Source organism: Varroa jacobsoni, unplaced genomic scaffold, assembly GCF_002532875.2.
Source record: "Varroa jacobsoni isolate VJ856 unplaced genomic scaffold, vjacob_1.0 scaffold_1431, whole genome shotgun sequence".
Taxonomy (NCBI): Eukaryota; Metazoa; Arthropoda; class Arachnida; order Mesostigmata; family Varroidae; genus Varroa; species Varroa jacobsoni.
In genome coordinates this window covers 1-23460 of record NW_019214333.1, presented here as the reverse complement: position 1 = coordinate 23460, position 23460 = coordinate 1, and the positions used below count along the sequence as shown (strand labels likewise).

At 46.8% G+C, this 23460-nt stretch overlaps 1 long non-coding RNA gene across 1 annotated transcript in view; it reads left to right on the top strand.

The window, feature by feature from the left end:
* LOC111270034 (uncharacterized) overlaps positions 1-21053 on the top strand; it is a 34792-nt gene extending 13739 nt beyond the window's left edge. The window contains exons 3-4 of the long non-coding RNA XR_002686093.2: positions 20099-20315; positions 20624-21053. This is a non-coding gene — a long non-coding RNA (uncharacterized LOC111270034). The remainder of the gene's footprint in view (positions 1-20098; positions 20316-20623) is intronic.
* Positions 21054-23460: the final 2407 nt, after the last annotated feature.

Genomic DNA, 23460 nt, shown 5'->3' with positions numbered 1-23460 from the left:
TGTACATTAACAAAAGTAATGTTCCTGAGACACCGCAGAACTTGGCTACCACGCAGGGTTAGCCTACCGATTTGATTTGGCCGTCTAAACACCGCGACCAGAGATTTAGAAAGCTAGATGAAGTAATAATCAAACTATTTGTTTTGTGAATATATTTTGTAGTTAAAGATATGTTAAGTACTTTTGTGGGCCGATAACTAACTGAGATCGAGAAATATTTGTGGGAAGAGGTAATCCGAAATTAAATTTCAGTATCTTCAGACAGGTCGTAACAGTTCAAGCTTACTTTTCGCCTCGTACTTAAAATCACCCAGCTGATACCATAGATATAATGTTATCTTCCAGCATAAATAACTGTTTATATATCAATAATGTTTTGCCTAATTGTTGAACTGGTAGCACTTATCTCGTTGTAGCATTAGTACCCCTAATATTGCCAAACAATTGTTAGTTGACAAAAACTGAAGTTTGCATAGTAATATAGTATGCTGCTGCTGTCGGCAGGCACTGTTTCAGACGGCTGACCCCCAGTATGAAACAGTATGTTTACGCCCGGTTTTGAACCTAGACCACCTTACGTGTCTCTAAATTTAGACGAACGCGTTATTAGGGGACAGGCTAAAATACCAGTAACGCTGAACCTGCTGAATCCAGCAACGTACATGACACTGAACATCATTAAATAGCAAGCAGAGAATATTTCGCACATTTTTTTTGTCAACAATTCTATCCCGATATTTCAATACAGCTTTTGTCGGCAACGAGAACCAGCAGCAAAGGATTAGCAGGCATTTCTATCCTCTATATTGAGCGGCATTAATAGCACCTTTGATCAGTACTCATGACAACAACAACGACAATTTCTCACAACACACCCACTAGTAGACCAGGGATTTTACGAGTAATGTTGACGCAACAGAGTCCCCGTATCGCGCACATATCAGTTTTGGGTCTCTTTCCTTTCTTCGTTCGAGCAAACCTTTCTTCGTTTCCTAGCTATCGAACAAGCCGGAAAAACTGTTTCCCACTGCACCTCCCCCGTTGATCCCCGCGTTTATATGTTAGCCTGTCGCACATCTTATTTCGCCGTTCACCCGCCCGTCCGTCCGTCTCCAGCTGTCGTCTAATAACTCAAGCAGAACACGCGCAAACGAAACTCGCAAAACCGCCGTTACCGCAGGCATGACCAGCATCACTAGCGATAGCAATTTTAGGCAATTTGGCGGCAGCATCGATAACAGCATCAACAACAACAGAAGCTGCTGAACGTAATTCTCATGTAGCGTTACACTTTGTTTCCTAGTTGGGGTAAAAGGCGACTATCGCGTCGCCGCAGGACTGGTGCAAAAGCAGAAAGCGGGAAAAAACGAAAGACGGAGATGGAGAGAGTGCGAAAGCAAGAAAGAAGACGGGAGAGCGTGAAAGAGTGGCGAGGAGAGGTAAAAACAGGCGACCGACTCCACTCTAGCATTAATAGAAGTAGTATCGGTGTAGCAGCAGCAGAAACATCAGCAGAATTTAGGAATACGAACGAATACTACTAGCCCGCTGCTGCCACTGCCTCCGTCGCCGCCGCTGCTACCGCCAACGACACCGCCTCGCCTGTGCTTCTCTGTCGGAGGCGGCGGCTTTCTCTCTCCCTCTCTGTGCCATTCTTTCGGCAGAGATCGAGCAAGCAATGAGGGAGCGGCTGCAGCGGTTTCTGCCGCCACTACTTCCTGCTGTACCTTACAGCCAGCCTCCTCCCCTATCGCCCCGTCTCTCGCTCTACTATCGGCTGCTATTGTCTCGCGGCGCTGATGTTGATGCTTTTGCTGTTGCTGCTACTTGTGCTCGTCGGCTGCCCGCAGCGATGTCGGAGCTCTCTGTGTGGGTCGCCACTCTGCTGCGCGGCTTAAAGTTGGCTAGCCGTTCATTGCCGGCGACGACGAACCTAACCAAGAGCGCTCCGCCCCTCACCGAGTTTCTGCTGAACCAGTTACTGCCGCCGCCGCTAAGCGCCGCGTCAGGCAGACAGACCCTCTCGAGCGCTGCTGAGCAATCTCCCAACCTCCGCTAGAAAAGTCAGCAGCAGCAAGACCACTGCTAGCGGGAGCCACATATGCGGACAGACACACACGGGTGCAGCTCGCGTCCTACAAACACAAGAGCGAGGCCCCTAACCGAGCGACTGCCGGTAGCAGCAGACCCCCCCGCTTGTGCCGTACGGCGGCAGCTAACCCCTCTTTCTGCCCCCTTTACCCCACTCGGCCAGGCTTTCTTGCTCTCCTCCAGAGCGTCGTCGTCGTCCCCGTAACCTCCATTCGTCCCCCGACCAGATCCCCGGCTGAACCCCTGACAGTACCCGACGGCGGTAGTCGAGGCATTCGAAGCACCGCTGGGCGCCGCCTGTCGACCACCGACTGCATCTCTGTGTGTGTGGTGAATACTGTTTCTGTAGGATCGGAGGCTTGGCACGGGTCGTTCGGTGTTCGCCGCCCGCAGCCCACTGCCATGTATGCATGAAATGTCGGTCGCCATGACAACCATAAGAACAGAAGAGTGCCAACGCAATGAAAGCACACAAAGCGCTCGAATCGACGGTGGCACTCACCGGCTACCGCAAGCAACGAAGGGGAGAGAGAAGCTGGGGAAGAGAAGGATGGATGAAAAGCCCGACCAGGGGCGCCTGCAAAGCAAACGCATATACAGGAGGAACGGTGGGTGCACCGCACAAGAGACAGTGTTCCTGAACGTAGCGGCGCTGGAGCCACCAGCTGCAGCTGTGGCGGGGCGACGGCCACGGCGAATACGAAGTAACACAACAGGGTGCTGCTTCTGGGAGCCAATTGCCGCTGTAGAGATCGGGGCTGACAGATCGGGCCGAGCCGCTGGCCAGCAAAGCGTATTTCCATACAGACACCGAGACCCAGCCCTGTTTCTGATAATATATAGTGTAACACTAACGTAGAAAGCACTTGGCTCAACGACAGCAACAACGCCGATAACTACGACAAACGGCTGAACTGAGGAAATAAGAGGAGATGTTGCCGCAGCTGTTGCCATACTGTAACCCCGCGTCGTGGCAGTATGGCTTGTAGATGCAGTCGAGAATCGAGGGAACAAGCCGAATAACGAGACCTACTCTTGTTAGGCGGTCCTGGTCCAAGGCCACTAGGTGTCGCAGGACAGCATGCAAGTGGTAATGGTAATGTCTCGGCGGTGCTCCTTACGTGACGGCCCGTCTGATGTTGTGTAATGGCGGAGACCGAAAATCTGATCGGCATCGAAGATATGCTAGAGTTCCTATGTGCATCTTCGACGTCGCGTCTTTTGCTGACAGTCGTCGGCGTGGGGCAAGCTTTCTAAATCACGACGCTATCAGGGGAGCAAGAATGTGATAAAGACGGTGGCGAAAAAAAGAGGCCAAACAGACACGCCCATATGAGCAAGGATAATAGAGGGTAGATATACGCTAGAAGTAAGTAAATGCGTTTGTATTAGATGCGTGCGTCAGATGGGTAGAAACAAATCGGGATAATTTTCCGAGATGTATTTGCATTCATTGTACTGGATTTTTTTTTCGGCTGATTAAATTGGGAGGATGGTGTTTGGGGAGATGGAATTTAAAACCGGTAAAGTTCAAGTTACCTCTTCAAATGAAACAATCATAGAACACCAAGCTTGCAGAAAACACTTTCAATGATGGCGTGACAACAGCGATTATTGACAGTCGCATGAACAGCGATGCTTAAATTTTACGTGCCATAGAATTTACAGTGCGACGCCCGTTTGGTACTACAGAAATTTTTCAGTATTAATTAGACATCGTTCGTCTATGAACGTCTTCACTTGATCAGCTACAGTTTATACTTTATAACGAAGTGGCTAAAGCTAACACTTCAGCAATGGTACATGAGAAATTGATATCTGGGTCAGGCTAGATTGAACTCTATGACGTCCTTCCAAATTACTCACTCCGTCCCCGGTATATAGACGGCAGTCGCTAAATGCCTCTTTATCCGAGGATTACTAGCTGGCCTACATATATAGTTAGGCCATATATGTAGGCCAGCTAGTAATACAAATTCAATTGCGATTGTGACAGGACAACAATAACTATGTGCGTCTGTATCACTTTACGTAACTACTATAAATAACTAATTAACTAAGTCTATAGCACTTCAGTTACAAATGAAAACGCATCATACCAAGTCAGAGAAGACTTCAATTACTGGTTATTGTAAATCAATGTTTTTAACTATTATAAATGTAAATTTATAATCTATAATAATGATTTAAAACTCTGAAATATCGCCTAGTATGGTTGAAGTATGATACGTGCTAAACAGGGCCAAGGAAGCACGTTCGGACGCCATTGGCTTGCCATATATATTCAAGCTTCAATGAAGTGACTCATATGATATCCTATATTATGGCTAGCTCAGCTCTACTAACTGCTAGTTTATCAGCGTCTAATACGCTTTTATTACTTGACAAATAAAGAGGCATCGGTCACAATAGCCGCTGGTGCATTCAGTCGGCGTAATCATTTTAGCGAAACTTCCCGTTATTATTTCAAAAAAAAACTTTGTTTAATGTTAATCAAGAGTGTCAGGTAAGTTCAATTCTACATATAATTAACTGTACTAGCTATCCATTTAAAAATACATTTACATACTGTTCGATACTTGACTAGTACGAAAATGTAAATAAATGATGATGATGATGATCTATATATTATTAGCTGGCATTGATATGAAACAATAGTTTTCGAAATAAACCCTACTTTCACGGATTTCGCGTCAAACATACGATCGCAAACGTTTGTCCATGTCATCCCTTGGCTTCCACACTCTATACAATGTGTCCCACAATAAGGGCATGCGATAGCAGTGCGCATCTGCATAAACAGAAATGCTACCATCCGAAAGGCAATGACATCTGCTTGCCCGTATAGGACAACTGGCGTTACATAGATCACTAACTTAGAAAATTGCCCTTGAAAAACTTAACTTGTATTCAGACGCGCTTCGTCGATCGTCCGTTACTCAAAACTGGTCTACACCACATGGTAAAACCGGATGAAAACCTATACGCCGACGATGCTTGGTCGAACAATAGCGAACATTGGGTTAAAAACGCAACTATCAAAGAGGTCTCATCCTCTAGGACTTTTCTTGTTTCACCCCCCTGACTAGGAGATTTAAAACCAGTTTTAAACGCCAAACTACGCGCGGGTAGGTTAGGAGTTTTGTTGACGACTCATAGCGATTATTTTCTACACTTGAAGGCTACGGGTGTAAGGGGTAGCTGGATTGAGAAAATGTCTATTCTAAATAAAACGAGTTATACCCATTGGAAGCTAACTGAGGCCAGAACGGAATACTGGCGTCGTGCACGAAGCCATTTCTTGTATGTGAAAATTATTATAGTTCCCGTTCTAGCTCAAAATGCTCGCCTTTCTATATACGTGACGAACGAGCTGTGCTTTAGTATACATTTAAAAGACTGTACGCATTTGCATGCCGAAGATACGACCCTTTAACGTTGCTCTTTGTCTAAAGAAGCATATAGTTAAGATGTTTGTCTATTTTTCTGGCCATACTTTGATCCGTCTCGGTACGTTCGACTTAGCCAAGAGATTGTGGTCAACAACAATGCCGTACTATTCGATCTAACAGACCTGAGGATGAAACCCTGAAAACGGTCGCATTAGTATTTGAAATCTTGATTTGATTTCAACTGGCAGTACCGAATATGGCCATACCGTTAATTCTATTTTTCTGCTGAGATAGCTCATCCTGAGCGCAGATTAACCGTGATCTACCTAGCAGTACGAAGAGCTCATTTTTCACTCGAAACTTTGTTTTATTGTGAACTTATTGGAATCGTGGTAGATAGGACGCATATTGATAACTTTCCCAATAATGTGGTAAGTTTTTTGTGTAGTTTCAGAAATTCGTACAGCTATTCGACGATGGCCAGTGGTCCTTTGCGCATACTAGTCAAAGTTAGAACAACTTACCGACTCGCTGTCTGTAACTCAGACCTATAACACTATAATAAAAAAATACCTCGGTGAAAAGTTTAAACCATTTTGAACAGTGACGTACGCCGGATTCGATATGAGAAAAATCACGGGCTAACCCCCGCTACATTGGAATTGATCTTTCTAGTCCCCCTGCTTAATTGGCCTCTGTTTTTGTCAGTTGTCCAGGGTATGATAAGTTTGTTCTCAAGCCCTGAACATCGTTGAGCTATAGTTCACAGTGCGTTTTCTACAATAAAGTTAGTCTGGTTCAAGTCGGTTTGTCTGAAAAATGGTCTGCATTTGCTCAGGATAACGCTCGCTAGTGAACGATTCTAGCACAATCGCGCTAGTGCTCTGGAACCTCCATCGATTCACAGGGTGCTGACCTCGGCGTTATTATCTGCATTATTTACCGAATTCCGATGAGATTATAGTCCATCCAATTGCGTATCAAGAAAATGTCCAGGATCAGAACAGAAATATTGTGTGCACGCCTTTGCATGTGTGTATTGCTAATAATGACGACAGCGTTAAGGATTGTCCTGCTTACCCACTTGTTCTCCTTACACTGGCCATAATTCTTCGTTGCCGTGATACAGCTGACCTCGAAAGCAAGGGGTTGACTAGAATGACTGACCACCATGTTCGGTTGTTGCATCGGCTCTCTATCCTCGCTGACTAGCATAGGCCATTCGCTGTGGAGGAGCCTGTCGATGCACGCCTGTGTTAGCCTACGAGCCTATACTATTTCAGCGTAACAACATTATCACTGTCGAACATTGACACGATACAGGCCATTAAAGTAGGTACGGTGAGAATGGCAGCTCGTAACAATAACAACAACGTAGCTATAAACCAGTTAACTAAGTGAGGATAGACTGAAGGGGTCGTTCGTGTTGAACCGGTATACATCAGCAGTGCGGCGATGACTGCATAGTAAAATGCAGAACGTAGATTGGTTCTGCTGTATCGTTCTGGGCAGCGCCACAGTTTCCTCTGGAGAATTCAGGCATATAGTTAAACAGCATCAATGAAGAGAATAACTTCAGCGCTTTCAAGTGTGATTTCATCTACGGTTATAATTTCACCCCCGCTGATGGCGATCCACAGGTTGAATCAGGTGCTAAGAGCGCGCGCGTTAACACGGTTCTTGTATTTTGGTGTAAGCGTATCTACTGCTGTCGGACGTATCAGACAGTTTGCTTAAAACGGATGAAACTAAGGGGCGAGGTATGAATTATTACTATGTGATATGTGTTTCAAGTACGTTACGTTTGATATTGCTTCGGACGGCTGGCTCCCAACGCGAAACGTAGTGTGCCTACGTCCGATTTCGAAGCCGAGGCACCATGCGTACGTAAGTTTAGCAAACAAACGTCCTACGACCATATTATCACGGGAGGTACTACTGCAGTAACTGTACCTGTAACTATCACCGCTCATTCATAGGTATAATATCATAATGTTTTTTTTTTTTTCGTTTCAGCCAAAACTTCCCAATACTAAAGCATGCTGTTCTAATAATGGCAGTGAATAATGGGTTGGTGCCAGTCAGTGGCTGTGTGCTGCGTTTATCGCGCGATGAGTCACTATAAAGCAAACGGACGGGTGGCAGGGGTGACCGACTGGGGAGTGTGGGGAACAAGAGCAGCGGTAGTAGGAGAACTGTCTTGTAAGTCCAAGGAGACTCCTAATTATGATATATAAATTATTATTATATATAAATTAAATTCTTAGCTAAATTATGATATATCATAATTTAGCTAGGAAAGGATTTATGCAAGGAAAGGATGAAGAAAGTCATTTGAAGTGGGATTGAGCAACGAAGCTAGCATGGATAAAGCTTGGGGAGCTCGAGTGATGCCGCGTTAAAAATGAACAAATCACTGCTACTTTCACGGCGACTAGTACGTACGCTATATACGTGTGAGACTATGAAATGGCAGTATCGGGAACGTATTCTCAGGACAATTACTATGATATATTACCATTCTGTGGTCGCCTTTACTGTTCTGACGCGCTCCTAACGAGCGTTGTCATATACTATAAATAACAAGTTTTCCCGTTGAAGATTACGTGATTTTATCTTGGCCTAAACATATCACATCAATGCCTACACGTGACGGTTATGGTAAAACAGCATGCTATTGATAGAGTTTACCGAGAGATGCGCGATTTCCTGAGTTAACAACGGCAGCAGTCGACCAAAACATCGGTCTGTAAGGGCATATGGTAGCGCCACACGCCATTTTGGCTTTCTTTGGTATTTATTACTCCATCTATGTAACACCACTATAATAAACATACCGCTTAATGATGCTCGACTATGGCACCTTATAAATGATAACACTGTTTGGCGTCTCTCTGTATCGAGCATGGCCTGGCGATTTTAATCAGCATAGGGACCCGCCGGCTTACCTACCTGGTAGTTACGGGAAGACCTGTCTCGCACGTCGCCGCGTGCGCGTCGGCCACCTTTGTTCTAGCCGTAACAAAAAGTTAACGCCGTAACGTTAACGTAATGGGCAAAGGTTTTTTGCTATTAAATTGTGTTTCAAGTCTCGCGTACTGCTATCAGAAATTATATAACCAATAGGAGTTAGTTCTTCGTTTATATACGTAACGTTACGGATTACGCTTCATCGATTGAGCCTGCATTATAATATATTCAGTATTATTAGTTCAGTATTAGAATTCGCGCGCACAATTTAAAGACGCTTAGCCTTTCAGGCAAACGCTCAATAGTAACTTTATGCTTTTACCGATCCACAATGCAGAGATCTATGTGATATATGACCAAATACTGCGTATTGATTTCGGTACGAATTAAAGCTATCGTGTACACACCCAAAGGGATTTTGAAATATGGTAGGCCGAAAAGACTAGTTGATTTTAATAGTAGTCTTTGGTCCCTGCCCAATTTTGATTCGATCTGTTGATGCGGTCCTTATCGCACATACAACAGGGCTGTACAACATCTGTACAAGGTTACAACACAAAAAGGTTAAAGTACGATTCTCTAATGCTACTAAAGCAACTCGCTCTGTGTTCGTATTGACTGGGCATTTGGCATCACGTTTTTCCCATTTGGTGTCTCTATTCAGGCTCGACCTCGGTAAATTATTATGTCAAACCACGTGAGCTACACCGGCAGTTAGCTTTTGGAACGTCTAATATAAATACTTCGTTAAGGTTTTTTTTTTCGTATTTGGCGCGATAGATCCCAGTGCTGCTCTTGCGAGACTTATACAACAGTCCGGCGTGCACGTTTAAGCTGCCGTCGGCTATCGTTCCTGTTGAACTCGTGATGGAAGGCTTAGCCGGAATAACTCCGAACTTGTCCTCTGGTTGAGCTGCGTGTCTTGTCTGCTAACTATTCCACCCTTCCGTCAGCGCAGCAGGGCTCCGTCTGCACACCGATGGGCTGCGTAACCTGACGTCAATCTCTGCCGAGCTGTGCGCATAAAGCGTACATTTAAGAACCAGGAACTATCTTTTGAGTCCTTTAGGGGTTTCCGTATTTGTTACTAAAGCCTCTAGATAGAGAGGTGCTTTTTTTCGGGTCGATTCGTACTCTCACGTTCCCGATTCCCTACTGTATCTTAGCTTCGCGAAGGTCAAACAAACTAGCGCGTGAATGCATTTGCCGGTTTTCTTGCAAAATTTTCAGCCGATTTTGTAGATTTTGTCTGTACCGGTGGGATCTTTCCCTCATTCGACGCCTCTCCGCCATACGCTTTACCTATCACAGCGTTTCGGCTTCGATCGTTACTCTCGTTAACGAATTTCTTCGAGTGCTTAGCTCTACCCCGTAGTTAAGCCATTTGTGCAAGCCGCAACGGAGTTCTTCCACCACTTGCCGTATGCCGTCAAACTGTCTGCCGTGCACTCAACCGGCATCCCTTACGCTATAATGGCGTTCGTTTTCTCACCCATATAATACTTGCTACCATTTTCGTTCAGCTTCTTTACTTTCGTCGTTGACTGCCCAAGAACTCCAATACGCAGAAGTCACCGTGAGGTTCCTTTGCATCCGTACATGGACCAGTAAGAGCGATGATAGGAGTTCTTAGACTCCTAGTCAGAGACGTTTGCCTGAGCAGGGTAAGTTTCTCTAGTCGGCTAACTCTGTCGTCAATATTGACGCTAGTAAGATAAAATTAATCAACTTGTGCTCTTTTAACCTAAAGGGACACAGGTATTCCGCCAACATCCCATAATATTCTCCTTTTCAGTTACTCGTTCTGTTGACTAACAAGTGTCGTCGACATGCATAATGTCCGCCATTCCTTTCGGTTTGAAGGCAAATCTGCAAATATCTCGATATGTTCATAGAATCGAATTGAGACCTGATTTGGCTGTTCAGAACGCAAAAGCGATACAAAGTTGTAATAGATAGTTAGTATGTAACAGATGTCCCCAGTTGAGAGCTGCTTTTGACCGTAGTCTCAGAGTTCGTTAGACAGAGAAGAATTAGTTGCAGTGGTAGTTTTCTATGAAAACGAAACGTATATGTAGTTATGTTGAGGATAGCCAGCCGTATCCCCTGTGATAGTTCGAACGACCAGCCAATGTTGGGAGTAAAGCACTTTCTTTTACCCTCTACCCTCAAACTCCTTTCGGTTCTAAGATGATTCGGCCGACTGGCATACTTCAAAGAAATCATTCGTCGTCGCTGCTTTGAGTCTCCCCATACAGCGTCTGCTGCCCCATCTCGGTCGGCGTATGGACATCGGCTTGACGTTTCTTCAGGCAGGAGAGGTTTGAGACATGGCTGGTACCGAGATTTGCGTATAACGTCTCCCCGCCTCGCCCGACTAACAACTCACCCCGGATTTCACCGACCAACAGTCCGCTCGACTGGCGCACCCGTGGCGAAATGCAGACATTACCAAAAGAGGAGCAGACAGTGGGGGGAGAAAGAATAAAGAAGAATGGCAACCGGGCCTCGATGAAACGACAGCTTCACTTTATCCTTGCTCCTTGTATAGTGGTCCAGCTCTTCAGCTCCGCGTGTAACTTGTAGGCTCTAGCTAGCTCTTTCAACAGCACGTCACGCTAATAGCAGTATTACAGCGGCTTTTATAGGGGCCTCCGTGGCCGTAACCCCCTTTCAGTAGAAAAGGGGGTCGGAACCGGCTATGAAGTTGGGTAGTAGTAGAAGTAGTTTTGCAGAAATAGTGCAACGAACAAAGTTTAAAGGGGTCTTTGCTTACTCTCAGCAGCGCTGCTAGAGACCGCCTCAACAGTGCAATGAGTCGGTAGGTGCTTGCGGGCCGCCGGGCACCGAGACATGGGGGGAATTTGGCGGGGGAGAAAGGGAGGAAGGAGTAAAAGGAAAAGCGGCGTGAAAAGACGGATCGGCAAAGGCAGTGGGGGCAACAAGCAGCCTGCCTCGTCGGGATACGTTCATAGTGGCCGCTCGACGTAAGCGAGACCATCTCAGCCTCAACCAACAACGCAGGCCACCTTCGCCCGTCATTTATATCGCGACCGGAATAGCTCCCGCAGCCAGTGGTTGCAGGCATTTGCTGTTACGAAGGGAAGAAGACACATTCCCTTTCTGCATTGATTAACTTGCACTCAGCTTTACGTCCAGGTCACGTAGTTACTCTATGGATCCAGGCTATGTGGCCTAGCCTACATTGGCCTGGCCGATCTGCTGCCTAACCGGCCGGTCAGCTAACCAGCCAGACAGACAGACATACAGTGGTGGCAGCATAAGGGGGCCAAGTGGAGAATACGCTGCTCTTCAACAAGAGCATGGTCCCTGTCGTCGTTGGTCGAGCAGGCTCCCTTTTTGGAGAACTTTTCGAACCGGTCTGGCCCAGTAGGCTATCGTTCTGCCAGCTTCTCATCATTATGACCATCGTAGACGCTGCCGCCGCCTCTGGGCCTGCTGTAGCTTTCAGGCCTTCTTTGTCGAAGACCTCTACGGGCCGCGAGGGCCTGGGTTTCCTCTGGCTCCCCGAATCGCTGCTTTTCGGCAGAAAACTCTTTTGACCCTCTTTCGGTGCGTGCCCACCTGCGCACTAGCATTTTTAAACATCTCGGACGGTAGACTCGGCGCTGACGGCAGAGACAGCACGACGTTGTTGCCCCTATTGGCGTAACTGCCACGGCCAGCTGCGATCATCATGAAGCCTTCTCTTGCCGCCCGCTGCGTCGTTCCAGTTTTGCGTAGCGTGTAGCGTACAGGTTCAGAGGATTTACAACGCGGTTGTAACAGCGCTCAAAACGCCATTAACTCTATGTAGATAGCAAGAAATTTAGCGGCATCACCTCTCGATGCAGGTCTATCCGCGACTCCGGACAGGATTCAGCGGAGCTGATGGACCCGGGCTAACCCATCAGGACTAACGAATGGGTCCCGGAATTCGTCGACCTCATTCCCTTCGTTGCCTCTCATCTGTTTATCGTCACTTTTATTGCTACGCTTTAATTCGATTCATGCTGAAACTAAAATTATAAGACACCATTTACGTATTGCAGGGGCGTGCAGTACACGACTTTTAGTTCAAGATTAGCGCCACGTTTTGCGCGGTTCCAACGACACGCTGTGAAAGCAATACGCGGAAAATTGGACCAAATTCGGGCCATTGCATTCCTGACAATGCCATAATGGTCAATAAGTTTGAGCACATGAATACGCCGCTGGCGCCACCGTAAGCCTGTTAGCACGCCGTAAGTAGGATGAGGCTAAGCAGGGCACTGGTTTTAGAGACCAGGGCCTCTAACGAGGAAGGCAGGTGGTGGTCAGGCGACGTGTTTGTCTGTCTGGACCGATCCTGGGGGGGCGGGGGGGTAGCGCAGTCTAAAAGAACCTGGACAATGGAGCGACAGGAACGTCAGGCGTGGGCGGTTAAAAGAATAATAAAATTCTCCAAGGAAAACTGCTGGTCGCTGGCAGTTTCTCGCCACCGTTAACCGCCCTGGGGCGTAGCTGCCTGTTATTCCCTCTGCCTGTTGTTTGAACCTCGAAGCCGGCACGAGCAATAGCTGAGGCGAGGAACGAATTTTAACGAGGAAAGACGGCGCCTTAACGTGCCGTATGGGCACGCAAGGGAAAACGACGAGAAGGTGGACCCGCTTCACCACCAAAGCCGTTGTTGCTCCAATAAGGAATAGTAGTTGGACTCGGCCAGAGGTGGAAAATCTCTAAGGAATGTAATTTTAGTGGAAACAGCGGTATAGTGACGTCTACTGTAGACAGCAGCTCTTCAGTATTAATGTCGTGCCTTGTGCTATTCTTCCTATTTTTCAAAGCTAGCTTCTCTCTCTTTTATTCTTTCTTTGGTAAACTGAATGGGAAAAGATGCCTAGAAGGCAAGGCCCACCGGCAGCCCGAGGAGTCCGTCAAATTTAGGGGCTAGGCCAAACCCAGTAAATGGGGTCGGTACTAACGCGCTGGGCTTAGACGGACGGACGCCACCACCGCCGCTGCTGGCGCTCTCTAGATGGCGAACGAGCAATGTTGGTAAGTTCGTAGTATCGTAAAAATAATGTAAATTTACTGCGGCAAGACTGGTGCCTTTCGTGACTCTGGGCGTACTGCTGGTTTCCTCTTTTTGTACTTTTCAAGTTAAGTTGGCAGAGATCGCGGATGTGGCGGCTGTAGCAGTAGTCAAGTGAAGCAGAATACCTTTAGCTTCTTTCTATGCGACACGTTGGACCACTGGAGAAGCCTAGAGAAGTTTTAAATCCTGGAGAACCTCTTGAGTAGGCTTCCGCTCGCAGACACAGTCAACGTCGAGGTGGGGAACGCGCATTAGAGTCGACATTAGCAGACAATGGCTCACATTCACCGCTCACTCTTTACTAAGTTGAAAGTTTATCTTCGTGCTCTGCTGCTTCTGAGGGAAATTTGCATCAGGTTTGAGAATACCTGACCGCCTCTCCGACCGTGTCATCTCCGATTCGTTCAATTCTCTGTCGCCTGCCTCTGACCGAGTACAACCAGAGATCAGGATCGCCGCCCTTGCTGCTGCTGGCGGCACACGAGTCGATCCCTTGGACCACCGGAGGTTGTCAGCGGCGTGAGTTTATGTGATCTGCCCAACCCTAAAAGCACAAGAACAAATAGAAGAACATTTGCGGTCACCAGCCGTTACGGTTGTGGGGGCGGCAGCAGTGTTAGAAGAACTCGTAGTATAACGGCCATGAAAGAAAGCGGCAGCAACGGAGCGTATGCTATGTTGATAGAAAGACTCTTCGAATGTACCTTGGACACAATAAATTTGCGTTCGTGTTAACCAGCAGTAGGCCAGCAGTTGATGATAGTTCAAAGCTGAATAGAACTTCATATTACCTATTTTGAGAGAAAGAAGGGTTATTAGCAGGCGACATCGGGTCCTGGTATGAGGATAATCACATAAGAATAATGATGGAAAAGCGTACTGACATATTAAATTACCAAACGTTTATAATGAGTAGAAGAAATCGAAGTTACTTTTCTCACTTATTGTAGTTGAAATTGGGTCGGCTGTGTGGATATATTCCGATTCATTAAGGCTTATGACAGGGAGAGATTAATGAATAAGGATATACTCGTCATTCGATTGCAATTATTGATAGTTAGCTATTATTCATTGTTGCGCATTTTGCTTCTATACATAAACAAAGTTTTTTATCTTTCAGGATTCTTACCTCTGTCTAACTTTGCTTTTACATCACTCCTTCTTAGAGGCACGCATCGTGTCACGGGTCGTTCCATCGGAAGTACACGACGTCATTAGACAAGCAGTCGTACTGTCAAGCTTCTGTTAATTCTAATACCAGGAAGACACCAAATTCGTATAACTGTTCGCCTGCTACAAACAAAAAATCGAATTCTTTACTGTTTTAAACCATGAAAGCGGAGCGCCACATGTGTCTTCATTTTTAATGATCTTCCTTCGCCAGATTCTGCCTGCCATGAGTCCATTACATGTTGTTGCTTCGTAGCTGACCAACTCTAAGGGTCCGAAATAGTGGTTTAGACAGCTGTTGTCAGCGCAAACTATATAATAGTCACAGTCTTCACTGTGAAGTAGCATCGCTACGTGCGCAGCTTGTACACCCGTGGGCATCCTCTACTAATAACTTCTAAAAAAAAAAAAAAAAAAAAAAAGAAAGAAAGACGACAGACAAGAGCACGGGTAGATTTATTGTTGTTTTCGTCATCGCGACAGTCACACTGCTTTATACCCTCCATCTTTATTTCATCTTCCTTCGCCTCGTGGTCATGCACCATTCGAGCGCAATTACTTAGGCTTGTTTTGCTTTTCTCATTTACATCCGCTCTTCCTTTCTAGTGAACACGCCACGTCGGCGAATGCTATGATTTCTAACGACGTAGTCTGCCGCCAGTAAAGGCGCATCACGGGGAACAAAAAGAAGCGACTGAAGGCAGCCTTTCCAACCGGAAAAGCATGCATAAACGCTGGACATCCTGTCTATTCTCTGCTTATATTGTCTCTCTTTCTGATTTTCTATGCCTATGTATAGCTTGTATATGGCCGTACTGCCAAACAATCGCCCGGGCCGTCCCTGCACAGTAATACGAAAGCAGTTCTTCTTTACCTTGTGCATCGCCTGTCGATGACAGTGTCTGCAAGTCGTACATACATGCATTGTACGATAACGCTATGCTGCTTTGGCCACTATCATACCCTTTGGCACCCTTCTCATGCACATCGTGGCCGACCAGACAGACAAGCGACCCCAGTCTTTGCTGGGCTGTGCAGTTTTGCACATCCGTTTTTCACAATACAGCCAACGCCCATTTGAAACCCTGGAGGTCGTTGGGTCTATAGGGTGGTTGCTAGCCAACCACGCCTCGCTGGATGGCATCATAATCAAAATGTTCCCTTTCCTTCTACTACTACTACTACTACTACTACGGCTACTACCAGTGCGTCTTGTTCTTCGTCCTTTTTTGACGCTCGTCCGACAGGCCCTGGCGAGGGTGAATCCGAAAAGAAGTGAAGTGAAAAGGGTCGAGGGAACGCAGCCGTGGGCTGTGGGTGAGGATTTAGAGGCGTTGTGTTCAAGAACAGCAGTAGCAATGCGCTTAGGAAGGAAGAGGAAATTGACAGGGGGACGACGATGGGAGATTGAAGGCGGATACGGCAAGCATACAGAGGGAGACGAAGGCCGCAGGGGTAAACTGCAGGGAGCCAAGGGCAGTTCTTGGGGGCTTAGGGTACTGTGGACGGCCAGGAAGGCTTTGAGGGGCTTGAGCTAGAGGCAAGTTAAAGTACCCCACCAGCAGGACTTTTCTTTGCTGCTCCTATTGCTACTAGGCCGAACACTAAAGCGCGCTACTGCACCTACAACCGGGGGGGGGGCGGCGGGGGGCAAAGGGCGATTGTCCCCACTAAGTGGAAGCTCGCTGGGGGCTAGCATGAGACCGGGACGGCCAGGGAGAGCTTGAACTAGAGCTTCTCTAGACCCAAGGCAGCTTTAGTTTTCCTAGCACTTCTGTGGGGTGCTGGCAAATAGAATAACCCCAGCCCTTTTTCTTCTATCGAGGCGGCCGGAGCATAGTCAACTCAGTCGTCGGCACGCAAAGCGGCCAAAAGAGATGAGGGAGGCAACGGATGCAACGGAGCTAGCGCGAGTGATGCGGACCGATGCGGAGGCCAGGAAAACGCAGGCCAGCAAGAAAGGGGGAAATAAGTACGGGGGTTGGAAAGAGAATTTAAACTTTTGTTATTATGCCCGTTTGGCTGGCGCAGCATGGAACGCCTTGTCTAAAACTCCCTACTAGCCGGTCGGTTGGGAGCTAGCAAACTTCTGCGGGCATCAGACAGAAGGGGAAAAAGACGAACGAGTTGTCGGTCGCTTGGTCGCTAGGAAAAGAGCACTGGCAGAAGCGGTACCATCAGGCACTACTGCTCCCCGTGCCGCTCCCTAAATGCAAAACAGTAGAGCAATATGTAGTGCAAAGTAAGAGCAGGGCCGGGTCGGCTTAGCCCGAGTCGGTTGGGCGTTGGGTTGAGGGCAAAGAGAACATAGAGACGCTTGCCGGCGCCACTGCCACCGCGCCCGCTGCTGCAGCTGGAACGTAGTGAAAGACTAGTAGTCGTACTGGGAAGAGAAAGGGCGAAACGGGAATGATAGAGGTAAGCCATAATAAAATGAATTCTCTTGCAGCAACCTCGCGGTCTAACGGTCTTCATAGCGGTTCGAAGCAGAAGCCGGTGAAGTTCTCGCTTTTTCCCTCTCATTCTCTTCCTCTCAAGCAGGCCAAATGTAGAGAAGGCATAGGATCCTACCACTCTCTGGCGCCTAGTCCTATTAGTTGAAGATGTCAGGAAGGGTTTTGGGAAAGTAGTGCCAACGCTACTGCATCTGGCGCGGCCAACCCCAACCCAGTCGGCGCCACCCTCAGCGCCGAAGTAAGGCAGGGGTTGTAGACGCGTGAGTAAGGGAAAAGCAACGTGTGGGTAGAAGAGAGGCTGTTGGAGGAAATGGGGCAAGGTGAGGATATGCTCCTGGCCGATCTTTCGGAACGTCAATGAGAAGCTCCGCTGTCGTCCTCTCAACCTGAGCCTCTCTCGGCTTATGCCTTGTTTACCCCTCTTCGCTTCCATCGTTCACTGTTTCGCTAGCTGTGCTCGGAATGCTCCCAGTTGCCTTGCCCCTGCCCAGCAAACCCGGTCCAGCTCAGTTAAACAAACGTGTTCAGAGTTTGCGACAGAAAGAAACGGAGGAGCAGGACGCAAAGCGAGAGGAAAGTAAAAAGGAAAATAGGAGGGAGAGGAGGAACGGGCCAAGGTGGCACCGAACGGGTTGCATCACAGAGTTGGTGACGGCCGGCTGCTATGATGGCAATAGACGCCCGAGTTTGCGACGATGGTAGAAAAATACGGAAAATAGCTGCTGGTCAACGGATAGCAGAATCCGTTTGTAGTTTGTCCCTCCCTTTGCCCCCCTTTCTATGCAGCATCTGCCTTTGGCTTCTTGTGACCGACTGTAGGATCTGAAGAGGCAGAAAAAATAAATTGAGGCAAGCATTATAATGATACTTCTCTCTTTTAACAGCAGCCAAAACAAAATATCAGATGCATCAGTTGTTATTAATATATTAGCTTGTGCGCGTGTGAAACTTCATGTGCTTTATGACATTTCTGTTTCAATCGGTCATTTGCATCCAGTCGTCGTTTATTCGTTTGTTTGATCTTTTACTAATCGTAGCTCGTACCCTGCTCATGTAGTGGGCACGCGTGCATGCCTGAATTATTGTAGTAATACGTGCAGTAATAACTACTTCAAGACGAATTTCAAGATCGATGTCTGGATCACTCTTTCAGCTCTATCAGTGTTGTCTGGATCGCCCTCATCTCTCTGTAATCTGACTGGGCCGTTATATTTGGAAACTGCACTTTACCGTCAACGTTCTGTAGTAACGAAAGCCATAGGCCAAACTCCATTAGTACCATCAGGCCTTGAGCAGCAGCAGCCACATCATCAAACCTTTGCATAATTATCCGACTGGCGGACGAGGGACGGCAAATGCTATCTTCTTTTACCTCTTTCTAATAATCGGTATTTCGCGTCCCTTTTATTTGACGCTCCGTTTTGCCAAGCTTTCTTTACCGGTATCTCTCCGATAATTATAATAAAAATTGTAATTGTGATAATGATGATGATAATAATAGTAATTATAGCACAGTTGGCTATGAGTTCGTTTTTCTGAAATCTCAAGCCGAACCAACTTTTGCCCCCCAGACAAGAGGATTATTAAGTACTTCGCCAATCTATCTCTCATAAACTTTCTGGTTTTTTCAAAAGCGCACCTTCACCTACCCGTGGACGTGCGATTCTATGGTCACCATAGTAGGTTCAAGGCCCAAGTACAGGCACCAATATGGCGTCAACAAGAACAATGATTCAGAAACCCGTAATAATAGATGATAAAAACAAATAAACATACGCAATAGCAGCAGCAACGAAACTTTTCTGTGAGACAGCACAACAGCTGGTCATTCTCAGCGATCGACATTCGTGAGCAACGATCTGGTTAGCTAGCTATATAGTTAGTATTTGGTCTGCCCATTCTGCCTTTAGACAAGTTACACACGGTAGCAAGGTGTTGCCGTGCGCGATTGTTCGACGGCCAGGGACATGAACGACCAGAGAAACCCGCAGGGAGCCACTCGAAATATTACGCGACGTAGATGTCGTGGCATAGGTTTCGCCAATAGCCCCCCAGCAGCGAAGAGGGTCGGCTCAATGACTAGCTGCTGCCAGCCGAACTGACTTAGTCCGATGCAGAACTGGTGATGGTGCTAGTGGCCAATTTATAATTTATGGTTATCTTTCGTTCAATGCGACGGTAAAACAGCAGCGGCGAAGGCACCAGCACAGTGCCACATCCTGCTTTACTCGTTGTCGTTAGATAGATCTCTTTGTTGGTAAGTAGGTAGATAGGTGGGTCGGTCCATCGGTCGCTATCTAGGTACCTATACCCGAAAACTTCAAGCAGTTCCCTGTAATGTTATGCAGTTTACACTCATCTGGCTGGTTGGGCGGCAGCTAGCTTGAGTCGCGTACGGTATATATGTGCGTGTATAAGTGATCGTGCGTCCCTGTGCGTGTAGGAGCACTTTGTATACGCTCTATATGGACTGCGCTTTACTGTATACTACTCGATTCGAGCCGATATCCCTGAGGCGTACGACTAACAAGCCGCCATGAAGCTGCCTTAGCCAGCTAGCAGCAGCTGGGCCCTGCTGTAGAGGTAACGGTTTCCTGCGCGTACTTCTTCCTGCCTGGGTAAACTAAGTATTATCTCGACCCGTCTATGATTTATGACCATCGAAGTCGTCGGTAGCGGCACCTGCGGCAGCTAGCAGAGGCGGTAAACGCCGATTAGGGCATGCATCGAAAAGGAGACACCACCGGGATCTCCGATGGACAGAGAAGCTTCTGAGGGACTATTTAGCGCCACGAGAGGACGCTGGGCGCTGTCCTTTTCGAAAGAACAGAATAGTATCGGCCCCGTAGAACCGATAAGTTTCGAAACATATATTGCTGCTATTACTACCACTAACAACACAGTGATGCTAATGGGTGCTTTCACGCTGGTGTCCTTCGCAGATTTCGTCGATTAAGTACTGCTACTTATGCGAGCCGGTAGTCCGTGATACTTTGTACCATTCTTGTATTATGATATTAAACATTCTTTAATGGACGATGATGAAGACAGAGGTTCGACGTTTGGTATACGAGACTTTTACGGGTGAAGTTGCAAATGAATGAAAGATTCAGGAGCAACAAATAAAGGAAAAAGATGGGGAAAAAACTGTTCGTACAGGTGTGTATAGCTGACTTTTTTTTTTATTATTTCGTGGTTTAGTCTAAAAATAATGTCGTTTTCTTTGAAAACCCGAAGGATTCGGTTGTCTGCTACAACTATCTGTAACATCTGCAATAAAAATAGTCAGGCAGTAAGATTAGTTTTAGCGCCTGACGATTAATAACATTCTTAATAAAAAACCGAAGCTCGATCGGTTTCCGCTTTTAGCTCCGTGTCGAGCGAGCCGATTTGTTCTAAGGACAACGAACAATATCAAAGCAACTTACTAACTCCTGGTCCTTAACATTTTGTAATTTATTTTTCAGTTTACGCCGACGTACATAGATCGAGTCGGCTTTGGGCAACTAATAATGTCAATAAACCAAAAACGGGGATGAATCCTTTATTGTTAAACCTAGCTGGCCATGGAATTATATGCACATCCCACAGTGGAGCGTGTGGTTGTGCAGTCTTTCGAAAAATATAAAAACAATGTTAACTGTATGCGAATAAACATTTCCAGTGATTTAATAATGTCACTAGACCTAAGAAAACGGTGGCAGTATGATTTTCGATAGGAATGAACCTCCATTCTCGATTGCTTCGCCAAGAAGAAACTATTTAGCCTGTAACGGACTACCCTTACGAACGCGCCAATATGTTATGCTACAAGAAAAAAGTATCATGAGATTAAGACGTTCTATGTAAGTGAAACGGAAAAACAAAAAACAAATACCGTAGGAATATCACAGCAATAGTATCTGCATCAAATACAATGTATATATGGTTTGGGCTAGAATGATTGTTTTTCTTTTGCTCAGTATACAACTTGAGGGTCAATATGGTTGGCTTTTGGGGCTTGAACTGGTTAACGATGTCGAATGTACGAGACACTATCAATCTAGCTAGCTTTCGTACATTTCTATTTAGTCAATATTACGCCAGACCTAACTGTAAATCATGGATCTAATACAGTGTACAGGGGCTGATTTTAGCCAAGACATATACAGAGGGTACGAATATAGGGTGAAGCTAGCACTCCAATGAGATCCATAGCCTCCGAAAGTTAGTGCTCTACCAAACGCAAGTTACTCTACGTTACTTTATGTACGTTTAATTACCTTTAAGATTTAGGTTACTCTGTTTATTATATATATAGTCGCATATTATATGAATTTGGTTTTCAGGACCCTGTACGACCCCCAGACGTAGTCCGTTTGTCTGATCATCGAACGAGGTGAATGAGCACGATGAATAGATTCTAGATTACAGAATTCACCGCACTAATTAATATTTTTCTTCCACTGCACAGAGTCTGAAAATAGATTTAATTAGCTAGCAGGTGAATAGCATCACAAAGAGCAGTCTAAGCGGACGACATTTTTGAAAAGCAGTAAATATCAATCCTGCCTATACGTGCCTCCACGTACGTCCCTATGTATGTGTGTATATATATATATCTATATATATATATATATATATGTAAATGAATATGGTCCTTTCGACCGAAACAACAAGCCATGACATTTTACTGTAAGTCTACAGATGGCTAATTATCCGTTCTTGTATTGATGAACGTAGCGTCTACCATAGGCGAACAAAGTCCGCGAAGACAGCGGGAACAAGACAAAGCCCACAGCCGACCGGAAGTTCATCATCCCTATGGCAGGCACGGGCAACACCTGGGCGAATGAATTGAAAACGTTCATTGATAGATGCTCATGCGAAAGATCTCCTGAATCAGCGTTGTGCTAGCCATTATGCCGCAAATACATACGGACGGTGTCATTAATACGTGCGCGATCAGCCGCATACAAATGATAGGTGTCGGTTTAAATAAAACGACCATACTTTTCGACCCAAGGCTGACCGTGCGTCGATTGCTGCTATGCTATTTCAAGTAACTTAACTTGGTCTTAAAGCCCGCCAACGATTTAAAAGCTCTGGTCTAATTCTCTTATTCGTAAATAGCGGTAATTGTCGGCATCTTGAGAAGGCACCCCCATGTTTACGGGTGATTTCAAGCTGACTCCCGTTCTGGCCTCATATATTGCGTCGGACAACTCGTTCTACCGCTGGTCACTGGAATTCTTACTAATGGTGACATTATTTGCTGCAATTTGTAGGCGTCGTTCGCTTTCCACGAAATTAGCTGAAAGCAACGAGGCCATTACAGGCACCAAGGGATTCCCCTTTTGCCTCTCTCCGTGGCCTCGTTGGTTATAAAAACACCATACAGCAGCAGATCCAATAGCGCATAGGCGCGCTGAATCTAAAATATGATAACGTTAGCTATTCGCTCACCGGCTCAGCTTGCTTTTTGCCGGGAATATTCCTTATCCTGGACTGTTGATTGGTTTCCAGCAACTGTCATCCGCAATAGCAGCGGTAGACCTGAAATCTTTCCTCCTCTCCTGTCTTTGCCTCTGACTCCGTGCCTGCCCCAACTATCGCCGCTACAGGCAGGTCCGAACTGTGCTTAAGCTCCTCTTACTTGGAACTGCCCTGAACCTCTTTCATGTCCCGTCCCTCACACGATCCTTGTCCTGTGTCGCGGAAAAGGGATCATTTAAACAGGCCGCACCGCCTGTCCATACCCTGGCCAGCTAGCCATCCGACGAGCAGCAGCAGTATCTGTCAGCAACACCCAGTACGCAAACTGGTAAGTTTGCTTGTCGGCCCGCTGCCTCTGGTCACCTCTTTAGCTCCACGCTTTCCTCCCCTTCCAGTGACTTCAGCTAAGCCAGCAGGCTGAGTAAGGGCAGTCGTTGTTGTCGGGCCAGACTAACATCAGGGAATTGTAGGGATTGCTGGGCGTAATCTCCCTTAATAAGCAAACTCGACCCGAAAACAGCTCCCGTCCCCTTAACTCTGACAGCGGGCGAAAAGCCTGGCTCTGGTTGGATGGCTCGGTACTAGTGATGGTGGTTGCGATGGCCGCCTGCTTAACTTCGGCCGCCCTTTCTTGATACAGCCGGAACCTATAGCCTGCGTCACAACCCCATACTCCGCGGCATTGCGGCACCCGAATACGACTTCCCGCTAAAAAGCTGCCCCCAGCATCAGCCGCTATCGTTACCAGCGTTTGCCCCATCGGACCGGCGTGTTTGCCGCCGCGGCCCTCCATATTACTACCACCGCAACTCTGCAACGCTGCGATGAA